General features: G+C 35.0%; 1 protein-coding gene across 1 annotated transcript in view; it reads right to left on the bottom strand.

Annotated features, from left to right (window-relative positions):
- Positions 1-12584, bottom strand: part of LOC121380774 (tetraspanin-9-like) — a 55978-nt gene extending 43394 nt beyond the window's left edge. The window contains exon 1 of the mRNA XM_041509742.1: positions 12521-12584. The gene's annotated coding sequence lies outside the window, so the exon portion shown is untranslated. The remainder of the gene's footprint in view (positions 1-12520) is intronic.
- Positions 12585-16491: the final 3907 nt, after the last annotated feature.

Here is a 16491-nt window from a genome sequence, read left to right as displayed (position 1 = left end):
TATATATATATATATATATATATATATATATATATATATATATATACTATGGAATGCTTAATGGTTGTGCATAATATTAATAATTGCAGGTAGATAGTCGATCATAACTATTAAATTGCATATGAAATTATGTCCGTTACACTATGTCCATTACACCTTGTCTGACGATGATACTGGACTCGCTGTTCCGATTTGTTTGCGTATTTTCACCAATAATGCATTTATTTTCGTCAGTATTCAATTAAATTTAATATATGTTATGATGTATGATTTGTTACCTGTGTTTATTCCACTAAACAATATGTACATGTCTGCTCCGAAAACTGTCTTCATTACCTAGTCTGACAGTAAAAACCTTATTTTTAGGCAAGGAAGTGAATTTCTGTGCCGTCAGTTTCATTATTAACTACTGCTTAGGTTGTTTTTAATAATGCAGCTAGCGGTACAGAAAATCGCAACCAGTCAGTTAGTCAAATTAATGTACACTTCCGTTTGTACACAGTGATATATACACAAACACATGCATATTAATTGCAAATATTAAAACTTTATTAAGATGCCATTTTATCGAGTCAATAATCAATGAGAGCACAAAAAATATTGTACATTTTCTTTTCTGTAAAGAAGGAGATTGCACACAATCTGACAAACAATAATAGTAATAGAAAATAAAAGAACAAGTTGACAACTACTCCACAATTCAGTAGTAACAAAGGGCCTTTGTTGCAAGCAACTGGAGCGTGAATGCGCTGGAAGTAATTTAGTGGCTGATTGGGGACGCTTAGCGCTATGCAAATCAAGGCTAGGTAAGTATGTTTCTAATAGAGGCTATTGTCTATGTGATGCCCACAAATGATTGAGAAAAAACACCACTATGACAAAAATTCCACATATATATCAACTTTGATAAGATTTCCTAGAACAAAAAGCATGTAATTTTTTGCCAGTTATCACTTCATGTCATCACTACATATAACAATAATATAATTATGACATACACTGATGCAGACAATTTGATTTTATAATTGCAATATGTAGTATAATGTACTATTTAGATAATTTGATGCACACAGTTATACATACATTTTCAGTGTCAGATGGTTTGGTGATCTTGCAGCTAAACATGTGTAGGAATAAACTTATCTTGAATTTCATTATTATGTACAACAAACATAATTAGGATAGTTTGGATGAAAAAAAACCATGAATACTGAGGAGATGGTTCAGTTAGAACTATGACCCATGTATCTCTGGTGTGCACTACTGACTGAATTAGATCCCTTATATTTTTTTATTTTTTTATTATTATTTAAAAAAAATTAATAACTCGGTAAACGTAGGCCTACAATTAGTTCAATTTATAGTGTTGGTTGGGCCATTGGCATTGGCATTGAAGCAGCATTTTTAATTCAACGATTATGCAACCAGTCTCCCTCCCTCAAAATCTTTTAACACGTCATTTGAACTACCACTACAAGTTACGAACAGCTCTGACATATATGTCAAGTCAGCGTTACGTTATTAATCTAGAACGGTCCCAATGTTGTTGATAAAAAATGTAAAGACTGCGACAAAATTCATCATTACAAAGAATTTTATTCTAAATGTGAGATACTATAATAAAGATAATCTAAAAACAAACATAATTTTAGACACCATCATATATGTGAAACAAGTTGTCAAGTAGACCAGCATGTGCATGCAACCTGAGTTCCAAGAGTAAAAATAATCTGACCCTGATATCTCCGACTGGTCAGTATGCTACAGAGTACTGCGCATCAAATCATATTCCAGTCACATGGTCTGTGACGTTCTAACAAGCGTATTGAAACAAAAAATAAATAGTTGGCTATGATTCTTGATTACTGTTACTTTATTTTGTACTAACTTTACTTTAAGTTTGGTTCTTTTTATTTATAAGTTTGTGCTCTGTTATCAGTATTAAAGGTATAATATAAATTAATGTCAATATGTTTTGGCTTTTGTGGATAATCATATGAAGTAAAGTGTACATAGGAAGTGACGTGTATATTATATTATCAAAAATTATTATAGTGTCCTACAGGCTGGTGCACTAGTAGAAATTCCGATGGGCTAGTAATTTGAATTGTTACTGGTCCAGCGGGCTAATGAAGTATTTTCCATTTCTGCACCCCTGTATTACCTTACAAAAGTAGACTGTTTCTAATTAATAATAAATGAAACAGGCAAAGGAGTTTTGATCGGATTGGTACATCTTCGAAGATGTCTATTAAACCTGTGTTTTCCTATTTGTATAGTAAAGATAAGTACCAGTCATATATAATTAAAAGCTTACATGGATACTACCATTTACGTCACTTTTTTCTTCTTCTGGTCTTTCACAAGGTAAATAGTGGCAATAAGGTAAATAGTGGCAATAAGGTAAATAGTGGCAATCAATATACACAATTATTTTACATGCGATGTTTGTTAAGTGTAACATGCATTATTTTTCACTCGCGCCAAATTGAAATTACGTGCACTGTACAAGCGCGATCACACTCGCGCAAGGTCTGAGTTATAGTCCACAACATCCTTCTACAAAAACGTTTTTTTGTAAATAATTTCAGTTTTGTTTGACATAAAAAGAAAAGTAAAACTATTTTGGAAATAACAAAAAATATATATATATTATTTTTGTGTCCAATTTAGAAAACAACTGGCTCAGAAATAAATAACCTGTAGTTAATTCCATAGCATGAAAAAAAAAAAAAAGACTATAGTATAGTCGGGCTCGCAGTCTTAGCAGGCTTGGCTATATTTGGAATAAACATTTGGAAGCGCCATCTAGCGTTTGTTGACATATGCAAACAGACAGAAGGAAGTATGTTTTTGACAAATGTGAACAAATCAGTGTGATATATTCCGTTCTCTTGTAAGTTAAAAAACAAATATAAATCATGTGTCATTTTCACAAACCTTGAAACAGTCATTGATCCCACCTCTTGCAAAAGTGTTTATTATTTCCTTCCAATTCACTTTCCAAATTTCCACGTTTCCCCAGACCTGTCGTCTGGTATTTGGGTTTGTCAGCTGACCAGCTGAAATTTTTTGTAATGGGGGCGCATAAATGCCACATAATATGAATACAAATCTGTAACGTCACACATTGTTGGATGACTGAATCACTTAGAGAATGAGCAAGAGCATCAACATATTTGTTACAAAATATAAACTGAACACAAATATAAATAATAAGGGGTACTGATAATAATATTTAAAAAATAAATAAATTAAATTAAATTAAAATAAACAAAGCACTGAAAAGATGATGATTGGAAAGAACACAAAAAATTACCTTCATGACCCTAGGTAATGGACCATCCACCTCAATGAAAGCAATTCAATTTCCCATCAGGAAAGTTAAGGGTCTGATTTAGAGCAATCGAAATGCTGTATAATTTGTAAACAGTTTTCTCTTCTAGCACACAGAGAATGTGTAAATCTTGTGAGTGTCAGACCTTGCTTTTTAAGGTGTGCGGGTGCGAGCGCACGTAATTCCAATCTGGCGAGTGTGAAAAACAACGCATGATACACTTAACAAACAGTGCACGTAAAATAATTTTGTATATTGATTGCCACTATTTACCGTATGTACCTGATAGAAAGATCCGTTTAATAATACCAGAAAAGAAAAGTTACGAGAACGGTAGCGTCCATGCAAGATTTTAATATATGACTGGTACTTACATCTTTGCTATACAAATAAAAAAATACTGGTTTAATAGACATCTTCGAAGACATACCAATCCGATCAAAACTTTGCCTACATAATTTATTATTAATTAGAAACAGTCGACTTTTGTAAGGTAATAGATCACAATGTCTGATAAGGATAACTCATTTATACTGTTCATATAGTTATGACAAAAAGAGAAAAGGGATTGAATTAAATAGTGGCTTCTGTAGCCTACACATATGAAATCGTTATGGAAATCAGCGTCTGTAAAATTGTCTCAATTAGTTCATAACTGTTAGCCTACAAAGCTTACATGCGGTCCCGAAAATGGCAATCGTGTAATTTTATACTTTCTATAAAAAAAAACGAGAAAGAAATGAAATTTAAATGGAATAGTAAAAAGACGGAAAAGAAATGATAATAGGTATGTAGGAATAAGCCTAGGTATTTTTTTTTACATCTATTATTTTTCTTTTTTATCTTTAAAAAAAAATCAAATAAAACTTCATTTAAAGGTAGGGTCAACTCAAACAAGAGCCTTATGTGTTAAAAAGATGCATAACTGGACCACCAACACATACTGACACTTTAACAAATGAAAAACGCGTAATTTTAGAGTTAATAAAAACCCATCATTATTCCTGCTAACTGGGGGCAGCCATTTTGCTTAATTTTTGAGACGTCCGGTGGTATAGCTTGGGGCGAAGTGACGTCAGCTCCGTCCATCTTCTCTATATGCACAGTGTAAACAAACGTCCTAATTTACGATAAGGCACTTCTTTTTCATCAACCTGACTTGTAAAACAACATAAATGACATGATAGTATAATAAACTATTTAACTAAATATATTTCAGGTTACATCAATAGAACGAAATGGAGTTATAGTATTTTTCTTTTTTTAAAATCCAAAGACAAAATGCATACTATTAGGCCTATTGGTAGGGCACGTTTGAGCAAAAACTACCACTCACGATACCAAAGTGATACTTTTCTTTTCTTTGGGACGACGTAATTGGTCAAATTTGTGATTTTAGATGGGAAAGTCTACTTAATCAAGGGTTTTACAGAATTACTTACAGTAATAAAGCAGGGCGGTTGGTAATGTCCATTACGATTTGAGGTGTATCCGTGCTGTTATCACACAATACCCTGTGATCTTCATAAAAGAGGCACGTCTTTTTAGTGTGTCTAGACACAGTGTCTGGGGACCATATGAATATACACCTGCCAATCAGGAACCACAGAAAGGCCATGGAAAGAAAAGACCAATTAACCAAAAATCACTCCGATTATTGTTTCAGTACCTGGGTTAATTTATGTATGAAATATAATACAGTTATTTCAACACTTTGACAATGGTGGTTTATTTTGTATTGAAAAATAATATATATAATTGGTGCTGGCTTACTAGGATGGATATAATTACAGAACATTGCGATGCATCTGCAAAAATCAGGTATGTTTTGTTTCTTCAGTTCGAAGACTAATTCCTGATGTGACACGTTAAGTATTACATAACCACCAGTTCGCTAGAGGGCGTATTCACTGGGATGGTACAAAATGGCTGCACACGTTATATATAATAGCCGTCACATTTAAGCGTTTTATTAATTAACTATACGATTATACTTGTTGATATTAAGCAATAATGTGCATTATATATCGTTGAATATGCATACCAGGCCAAATGCCTTAATTGTCCCCTCCTTTAAAACTACATTCCCTGGAATATTTTTATTATTTAAGCATATAGAACAGAAAATCCAATTACATTTGGTGCATATATGATGCCGCACTCCACATTGGTTTCACTATGCTAGCTTATTCAGGTCAAAAACAAAGCCATAAATTTGAAAGTGGAAAACTTTTGACGGGCTCGTACCGATCTCGGTTTTCATTGGCTTATCACAAGTATAGAATTCTCCAACGAGATCACGTGAGATTTTGCAATTTTGGAACAAATTTAACTGTCTTGATTGAGGGGTCGTTTCATATCTCCAAAACATATTTATATCAATAGAGGTATGGTACAACACCTTTCCAGGGGTCGGTGAGTGGGGGATTTGCCTTGAAATTTTGACAGTGACCAGCTGTTGGCATACGCGTTACATGTAAGGGGGTGTTACTAATTACATAACGCTCTAGGGGTAGAAGAAGAGGGTACTGTGTTCGATTTACGTAACATTTTTCAAGACTATATGTTATTTTTATTCATTACTTAGACCTAAAAAGGTGTTTTTTGGAAATGCACGGTCAGTCTAGGATCGATCCCCATCGGCGAGTATACAAAAAGACCATATGTGATATCCTGTCTGTGGGATGGTACATATAAACGATCCCTTGCTAAAAACAAATGTAGCGAGTTTCCAAGGCGCGTGTGCAGGGATTTCAGCGGGGTTGGGGTTATACACTGTGTTAAGCGAAGTTTATATGGGGCCATGCTCCTCCCAAAAATACATTTCAATTTTTTTTAAGCTTGGGCAAGTAAGGTTTTCGACCTCCAATACCCTCCCCCTGCACATGCACCCGATTCCTCTCTAAGATTATATGTCAAAATGACCAAATGTTAGACATGCAACAGCAGATGGAAGGAAGGATAGGATATGTTTTATTTAACGACGCACTCAACACATTTTATTTACGGTTGTATGAGTCGGATGATTATTAAATCAATATGCTTTATCTTTGATGTTGTTAAACAACCACCCCCCACCCCACCCCAACTTTACCCTTTCCAAACAAAATAATATTTATTTGAATTTGTCGATTTTAACACGTAAAATTAAGAAGTTCATTGTCTACTTTAGTATATTTTATTTTTAAAATATATACATGATTAAAATGTTACTAGTATACAAACTAAACTTTGAAAGTTCTACTAACACTTTATAAAATATCAATTCTGAAATAGGAAGGTACGACTATCGATAATACATAATACATCAAACCGGTTTTAACTACAGCGCAAGATTTCTCTTTTAATTTTTTGAGATGAACCCTACAATTTGAAATCGACAAACGCACGTGTTAACTGAAACTGACAACAGGCAGTCGTTTGTGCTTTGCTGAGTTATGGTGGCACAGGCGACGAATCAAGCGTATACGTTTGACGATATCCGTTCATAGCGAACACACGCAACTTTTTTAAAAGTGCATTTGAGCTTGTATTTCCCATTTGTACATGATGTTATAATATGGTAACCAGATAATGTAACTTTAAATATCTGTATTTCAGCCAGATGTTAATGAATGTGCATATGTTATTTATACATGTATATATGTACACACTATAGTAACAGTAATCAATGATCATTGCCGACTATTAAATTTTTGTTTCGTTTGTTAGAAAGTCACAGACCATGTGACTGGAACATGATTTGATGCGCAGTACTCTGTGGTATACTGACCAATCACAGCTATTGGGGTCAGATTATTTTTACTCTTGAAATTCTGCATGCACACGCTGGTCTACTTGACAACTTATTACGCATTGATGATGGGTGACTAAAATTATGGGATTTTTTTATGTTTATTATGCAGAGTATGACAAATATTTTGAAAAGTCACTAGCCACTAGTGGGTTTGTGAAAACCACTAGCTCAAATTCCTGATCAATTATAACCGGATTTTTATATAATTTTTGTAACATTACACATTTACGAGTATAACAGTAAAATAAAACAAACACTTAAATCGTGTTGTAACTTTCAGTTTTTTGTCGTATTGTACGTTTGGTTTTTTGTCAAGTGTGATCCATCGTCATTGTTCCGTTTTCGCTTTTGCCCTCCCCCGGGGAAAAATAATTGAGCAAACTCATGGTTGATATCTAAACCCACTATCAAAATAATTAAATTGAAATGAGGGTACGACAGTGTGACACACGGTAATAGATGGTTCAGTGTATTCGGTAGTGGGTGATACATTTAGGGCCCTACGGTGATGCCAATTGCTCAAATACAGGGCATTATCCCGTGTCAGACCGATATTAAAAGAATATAATGGCGACATCTAATCCGTTGTTAATTGATGAACAAAAAAAGTATCATCTTGTATCGGCAGCTGTGATGCATTATCCAGACCACTACACGTAATAGGCCAAGCAGAGTCATTGCATGTGCGGTTACCATTAAAGTAAATTATTTTTCTGATTGCCGATAACCACGTCAGCGAAGTGTTAAATTAGAAAACAATAGGTAAATAAAACAAACACTAAAATTCAAAGCATGACTCGGGTTTACTTGATTGATATTAACCTGTCGTCGCGATTGATGCTTTCCAAGTTCTTAGCCTAAAACATATGTGCGAGATTAACTACCATGTAACATGTCCAACCAATCAAAACATGCATGTCATTAGACTTATTTCCTGTGCCAGGAACTTGAAAGGGAAAAGTAAACAATGCATGCTGTAACTGTGGCGATGTAGAGATAGCATGTTACTGCAGTTTGCAGACCTAGTTCAAGTGGATTATTATTATATACTGATTGCGTTGCTAATATTATTCGATGACAAACATCACAATCAAATTTATTAAACGAAATTTCAGCCGAGAGAAAAACAAAACAAAAAAATAAACATGATCGAGCGATAAGGAGGGGGTTTATCACTAGCCCAAACTTAAAAACCACTAACGGGCGTCAGGCTAGCGGATTTGTCGAACTCTGTATTATGGCATCCCATGTTTGTAATAAAATCCTTTGTAATGACAGATTTTGTATATTTTTTTTATCAACACTGGGGCCATTCTATATCAATGACATAATGCTGTCAGAGCCGTTCGTCACTTGTAGCGGTAGGTCAAATGACGTGTTACAAAATGTTGTGGGAGGGAGACTGGTTGTGTAATTGTTGAATTAAAAATGCCAAGTGAATGTCAATGTCCCAACCAACACTATCAATTGAAGTAATTGTAGGCCTATGTTTCACAAGGTTTTTTTTTTTTTTAAATGTAATAATATGAGTTGGTAATGCACACCTGAGATGCTTGGGTTGTAGTTCATGAACCACCACCTCGGTACCAGTGGGGTTTTCCCATCCCAGCTATATTAATCAGATTCATGTTCGCTGTACATAATAATGAAATTCAAGACAAGTTGATTCCTATATTACATATAGGTTTAGCTGCACGTTCATCAAACCATCTAACACTGAAAAGGTATATATATAATTGTGTGCATCAAATTATCTGAATAGTACATATTGTAATTAAAAAAGCTAATTGCAGGGTTGAAAATTAGCGGTCGCGACCTTTATTGGCTAAGGGCGACTAAGAATTTTACAAAGGTAGTCTGTTGGGCGACCATCGATTTTAGTGTCTGGCGAGTATGGTACTAGTTAAAAAAGAAACACACTGATACTGAACTGAATGTGACAAAACACACTGTGTCTATGTTGGTGCGAACTACAGATCTGGCAGCAGAAGACCTAGAATATGTTCTATATTTTGACAGCGCCAACATAATGAATAAAGATAAAATTCACATAAAAACATATTAATTTATTAAGTTTTAAACCCATACCGTCTCCAATAACATTTACTGGGGGTAAAAGTGCAGTGTAAATTAAAACAGAAATTCTTAACAAATTACCATCAAATTACATAGGTTAACTTTTTTGTGATACAAGTTTTAAGGCAACTGATGGAACATCCAAGGTAATCTGAATGACACAACCGTAATACATGATCAGGGCCATATCTCTGCACAAAGCAGAGTCAAATGGGCATTTCGCAAAACAGTGGATGATTCCATGGATCTCTATCTAGGAGAACAGCCACTCCCAAGAAAATCATTTGCTGGGAATTTCACCCTTCTTGTATCACTACAAAGTTTATTCCATCCCTCTTGCATTGCCACAAAGAGGACTGCCATTCCCAGACAGGTTTACTAAAGCACGCGCAGTTCTACATTTAGTCTGTTTCTACTGCATTATCTGGAAAATGATATTTAATATGTTTAATTTAATGGTACTTTGTAAAGAAACATGTTTATTTATACTGGATTTCTTTTACAATTTGTTTTTTTTTATTGGAGTTGGTATAATTTTAAAACTTAACATGTTTTTATATTAATTTTTACTTTATTCATTATGAAGTTAAACGTCAATTCATCGGTTTTCTTTAACGCAAACGGTTATTATTCAACCAAAAAACATTATAGTTTTAATTTTACCTGTTTAGTTAAATTCCAATGTGATAATTGGGGGGCTAGTTGAATTTGAGAAGGACCAGTAACATTTTTCTTCAACTGGCCATGCTGGCGACCTTGGGTTTTCATGTTAATTTTCAACCCTGTAATTGTCTCCATCAGTGTATACATGTCATAATTATATTTCTATAGTACTACTCCTGAAACTTTTTAATAAATTATAACTCCATTCTTGAAAGGGAAAAGAAGTTGGACTGCACTAATGAACCAAACAACATAAAATTAGAAGAAAACATTATTGGTTTATTAGTTAATTTTTGCAACATATGTCTCTGCATTTACATGTACCAATTACTTCATAAATTAATAATGCTTGGTTTTCAATCGGTCTTAGCATTTTGATGAGAGTGAATTTTCACTCGCCTAAGCGTTTTGAGGTGTGCATTTTTCGCTTTCCAGTCGATTCGTCCACTGGACAATTCGTCCGCATACGATTCGTCCACTCACCTCGGACAATTCGTCCACTCGATGACTGCATTCCCCCCCCCCCCCCCCCGTCATGTTCTCCTTCAATGGCGTAAATTCTATCCACTGTACCCTCCCTCGTCACGTTATGCCTAATAACCTCGAAATAAAATAAAAACGTGTTGTCTTCAATTCCAATTTAATTAAATGTACATTAACCTTCTGCATGCAGGCGAGATATCTCCCCCGTCCGTCCCCACCAGTGCATTCCCCAATTCATATTTCCCGCCGTTTTCACGACACTGGCGTAGATTTTTTTTTCTATCCCTTGAAATTTTAGTTCAAAAAGTGGTTTTCGGCTCGCCCAATGGCGGCACATCGCACGTTAGCCTGATTGTAACAGCTAATTTGATAATAAAATCGTTTTACCAACAACGAAAATTACCAATATTGCAATATGAATCGTAGTTCGGGTTTTTAAAAAAATTCTGGTCAGAAAAACCACTGTTATCGGGAATAATGGACATAAATACTGGACAGCTGGCCACAAATGCCCGTAAGTAAACGCAACTTTTTCGATTTTTTTGCCTAAATTTAATCACCATTACATTAAAAAAAAAAAATTCGAAAATAACCTTACCGACATATATGAACATTTCATGTATTTATGAAAACATTTAAGTGAATATATGTGAGTAAAAATTATAAATTGTACCCACTCAACGTGGTTTTTGTTAAAAATTAATGTAGTCTTTTCGTTTGACACCCAATAGCCGATGTATTTTTCGTGCTGGGGTGTCGTTAAACATTCATTCATTCATTCATTCATTCATTCATTCATTCATTCATTCATTCATTCATTCATTCCATCCATACAGGTAGTTAGCGGTGCAGCTCTGAAATAAGACGTGTTGTTTTAGACGCTACTGGATCCAACTTAGTGAAACAAGCTTAAGCAGTAATGAGCCTGCATTGCTAATTACTTCACAATATCACAATAGAGGACACCTGTACACTTACCACGTTGAAAGGGAAGGACTAAAGATTATCTTTACTGGGCACATTGTACTAAAAACATCCTACGACATGTAGCGTGAAAGGCGTACATTATAGAAACAAACAATAACCTAATAAATAGAAACGCCAAAGAATTATGTCTGCAGAGCATTGTTACAAAAACATCAACCAAGTGTAATCTAATGCAATATAATTTATTTTCACCTTTGTAAATTTATGACACAGCAAAAAAAATATGGGGTAATAATGGACGAAATAAAAACCCAGTGGACGAATCGTCCAGTACTGATTTTTTGTAGTGGACGAATCGTCTCGAGTTCCTCTGTGGACTAATTTTCAGTGGACGAATCGTCCGTGGACGAATTGTCCAGTGGATGAATCGACTGCATCCCCATTTTTCACTCACCTTTGTTTTTCAAAAGCCAAGGACTGGAGTGTCAAATGGTTATGATGTGATAAAGGTGATCACTGGAAATATCTTATATTCTCCAGTGATACCAAGGTTGTAAAGACAGACAGCACGTTTCAGCAAATTTCTACAGTGTTACTGTTTTGTATATTGAAGTATATGGTTTGTTCCAGTTTAAAATATCTTGCATTCCAGGATTTGTGTTCAGATTATTTGCAATGAGAATGTTTAAGTTATTGGTTTTAGGTACCTTTAACGGGACGTTAAACAGACAAATCCTGGTGATATTCACGCCAGGACTTGCTTGATGATCACACTCACTAGTAAAGTAACATTTATTAACATTTTGTCCATAACAGGCCTCCATACTAAACAATCGGAACACCCGCGGTAACTGAGAGTTCCTTCACTTTGTGTATACATGTACGTCACTCCATCAAAACTAGTACGTTTCTTACTGTAAATTAATAACTTGGGTAGGAATTTTTTATTTCACTATATGCATGAAAGCTTGAATAACAAAACAGCACCAAAAAAATCGTTAGGTTAGACAAATGTTTTTATTCAGAATCCCATTTTCCAATAAGGATTATAAGCCCCGCGGTAATAGGGCGTGCTATGCTATAGAGACGTTGACGATGGTACTTATTATTTGTTTACTAACCAAATTCTGTCCATAAATTAAATAATTTGCTCCCAATTCGTTTTACTTTAGGTACACAATACGCCTAGGTTAGAATGTTAACTCTGAGCCCTGCTAAATCAGTAAATAACAAAATACCTTTCAATGCATCTTAACTCACGCCATACTCGATCTTCTGTTAGCGAATCCAAGCCAAACGCAAAACAGCACCATCTTTCTTTGTGATTCTAGAATCTAGTACATAATAATAATAATCATAATAATCTTTATTTAAAGAAACGTACACAAATAGTAGTGCACTAATCTCACTTGTGATATATTACTCTGCATATAATGAAATAAACAATGTAATAAAACACAACACAATTACCCTTCATTAAATGCATCGAAACTATAAGGTAAATACCCATGATGCATCTATAATTAATAAAACAAATTTACATATACAAATAAATGTTATCACAACTTGATATAATTATAAATAAATAGAATTTAAACGTACAGACTCCTGAGTAGGCCTAAAGATTTAACTAAACATTTTTAAGAGTCAGTGTTGTTATGAATTTTTTATATTGTCTTTTAAATGAAGGTGAAGATGTACATTTTAAAAATAGAATCTGGGATTGTATTTCAGGTTTCAACACCGGAATATCTGATCTGAAGGAGAGTTTATAATACAATTCAGTGTTGGGACTTGGCAATACAAGATTAATTATTATGCGTTGCTGATCTCAGGTTATATGTATTTGAGCCTGATGATGGTATGAAATAACCACTTATATATGCAGCTGTCAGATGATTCAGCACCTTATATACATCACTGCCGTACCATGACAACACTATTAGTGCATAAATAAGAGTTACGACTGGCATATCAAAGGCTCTCCTGTCTGCGGTATAGTACCTATAAAAGATCCCTTACTAATAATGGGACAATTTAGCGGTTTTCCTCTCTAAGACGCTGTCAGAATTACCAAATGTTTGAATATCAAAAATCAATGTGCTCTAGTGGTGTAGTTATAAGAAAGAAAAAACCTTTTAACTTTTAACTATATAGCCAATACGCCCCCGCCCCATCCAAATCACATCTACGCCAGTGATTGACACATATACGTAAACATATAATTATACAGAAGCCCAAGCAAATATATTAGAAACACTTCAGTTGGACACCCTCAGTGTGGTAATGGTGCTATGGAATTGTGAATGGAGCAAGAATTATGCCAAAAGAGAAAAGGTGCGCAAGTTTGATTGAGGATAATAATAAAATTTTAAAAAATCCTTAATCATTTGTTAATGATGGAATGGATGTAAATATGCTGGGCTTTGTGTTTGTGTTTTCATCCATTATATAGAGGGCGGTACGTAGCCCAGTGGTAAAGTTCTTGCTTGATGCACGGTCGGTCTAGGATCAGTTAGATGGGCCAATTGGAGTTATTTCTAGTTCTAGCCAGTGCACCACGACTGGTATATCAAAGGCTGTGGTATGTGCTATCCCGTCTGTGGGATGACACATATAAAATATCCCTTGCTACTAATACTAATTGGAAAAATGTAGCGGATTTCTTCTCTAAGACTATATGTCAGAATTATCAAATGTTGGACATCCAATAGCCGATGATTAATAAATCAATGTTCTTTACTTTACCTTTTTCAGGCTTTAGATAAGACAAAATAGCATTGATTGGCCATGTTTCTACCAATTATTTCACCTTATTTATTTAATAGGGGTTTTGTATACTCTAGAAGCACCATATTAGCTGAAGAAGTAATGTTTTTGACGTTAATATGGACAGCCCAATTATCAAATGTTTGATATTCATGAGCTGTATATAAATACAAAATTGTTACACTAGTTTCAAACCGAGTGTTTGACAGTACGAGTTCTTAACAACCGGTTAAAGTGTTTCTATTTTTGTAGAAGTAACGTCGGCCGACTGGACCAATTGACACTTTGTAGAAGTAACGTCGGCCGACTGGACCAATTGACACTTTGTGTTTCTAAAAATAAAGTTTGTTTTGTTTAACACCACCACTAGGGCACATTGATTTATTAAGCATCGGCTATTGGATGTCAAACATTTGGTAATTTTGACATAGTCTTAGAGAGAAAACACGCTACAATTTTCTATTAGTAGCAATGGACCTTTTATATGCACCATCCCACAGACAGGATAGCACATACCACAGCCTTTGATATACCAGTCGTGGTGCACTGGCTTGAAAGAGAAATAGTCCAATGGGCCCACCGACGGGATTGATCGCAAACCGACCGCGCATCAATCGAGCACTTTATCACTGTCCTATATCCCGTACCTTGACTAATAATAACAATGCATCCGAAACCAAATAATGGCCTAGCAATTAATATATAAATTAATGATTAGGGCCGTGGCGCTTCCGACGCCTCTTCATTATAAGTAAACACAAAGGCAGCTGGTAACCAAATGACAACACTCATCAAACATAGGATACATTGACTAATGATAACAATGCGTCCCAAACCCAATAATGCTCCAGCAACTGATGTGTAAATATGTCAAGCAGTTCAAAGTCTGATGAATGACGAATTAAACCTCCCCCATATATATACAATTGCACACCACAAACCACCATGAGTGGACTGTACAAAAGAAAACCGATCGACTCTAGACACACAATTGCATCCCTGCCGCCAACCACCCACTTCCACCCGTAGGTGAACAAGACAAAAGAAAATCCGTCCACCTACCACAAACACAATTTTGTCGGAAAATTTACTTTTCTCCACTGACGGATGACAAACAACCATAACCACCAAGATGGCTGACAAGACAAAAATAAGCACGAAGTGGTCACAACACCCACAACTTCTGAGGATACCAACCAAGCCAGAGACAAGACGGATTGCACAAGCAAACATGCCAACTACAAGTCCTCTAGGTAGTCGTGCACCAAATAGTATGTGAGTGGGTCAAAGTTGGAGGTGCACCCCAACTTTTCATCCCACAGTTAATGCTACCAGTCTTGCTATTGGTTACAAATGTGAGTGTTTCTTGTGATAAAATGTTCTTTTATCTGGCCAGTAAATTCCGCGAAAAATGTGGCTTACTTGAAAAAAACTACAAGAACACGATAGTGTATCGGCAGCATGGACCAAAGACACGAACGTTTACGTCAAACTAAAATCCAATGAACAGGTAACTCGTGTCGATCCACCCGTGTTCTTAAAAGACACTGTGTACGACTCGGACACAGAGGAAGAAGAAACATATTAAAAACTTTTGGATACGTTTTGTTTCTCAGATATTATCCGTTCTTCTGCACATATATCTATGCATAGTTTTATTTTAATAACAAATACATCACTGTACGGCAGCAGGTGCACCATACAAGTACATGTAATTTGAAACCCGTGTGTGTTTGTGTGTGTGTGTGTGTGTGTGTGTGTGTGTGTTTGTTTGTTTGTTTGTGTTGATGGTGAGAGGTAATTAACAATAATGTGTGTGTTTGTTTGTTTGTTTGTTTGTGTTGGTTGTGAGATGTAATTAACAATAATGTGTAATGTTGTGTAAACCCATTAAGTTATAAATTTTATATATCCATTCGATAGAGTAACTATTTCTATATACTTATAGTAATTGATATGAAATGTATGTAGGTATGCACGTCAGATGATGTACACGAAAGGTATATATATTAATATATGTATACAAGTCTATCTGCATAACTGTATGCATGTGTGACGCATGGCGTGCATTGATTTTGTGCGTGCGTGAGCTTGCATACATATATGTATGTCTGTGTGCGCGTGTGTGCGTGTGTGTAATGTGTGGATGGTTTGTGGGGGCTAGTGTGCGTGCGTGCGTGTGTGTGTGTATGTATATTGTTAATAAGTATATTTAATTTGTATTTATAGTGTAAGTATATATATACGCGGGGTGTCATATTTAGATGTTCATCAGATAACTGTTACAATATATTATGGAAATATCAAAAAATCAAACTACCTGGTTGTTCTACACTTTTCAAATTTATATTAGTAGTAATAATGTAATTTGATATGATTGGTAAAAATTTAAAATATAATGCAAATCATACTGGCGTAAATTATTACTATTTTATACTTG

The sequence above is a fragment of the Gigantopelta aegis genome, chromosome 9 (assembly GCF_016097555.1).
Source record: "Gigantopelta aegis isolate Gae_Host chromosome 9, Gae_host_genome, whole genome shotgun sequence".
Classification (NCBI taxonomy): Eukaryota; Metazoa; Mollusca; class Gastropoda; order Neomphalida; family Peltospiridae; genus Gigantopelta; species Gigantopelta aegis.
This window is presented reverse-complemented; position numbering and strand designations above follow the sequence as displayed.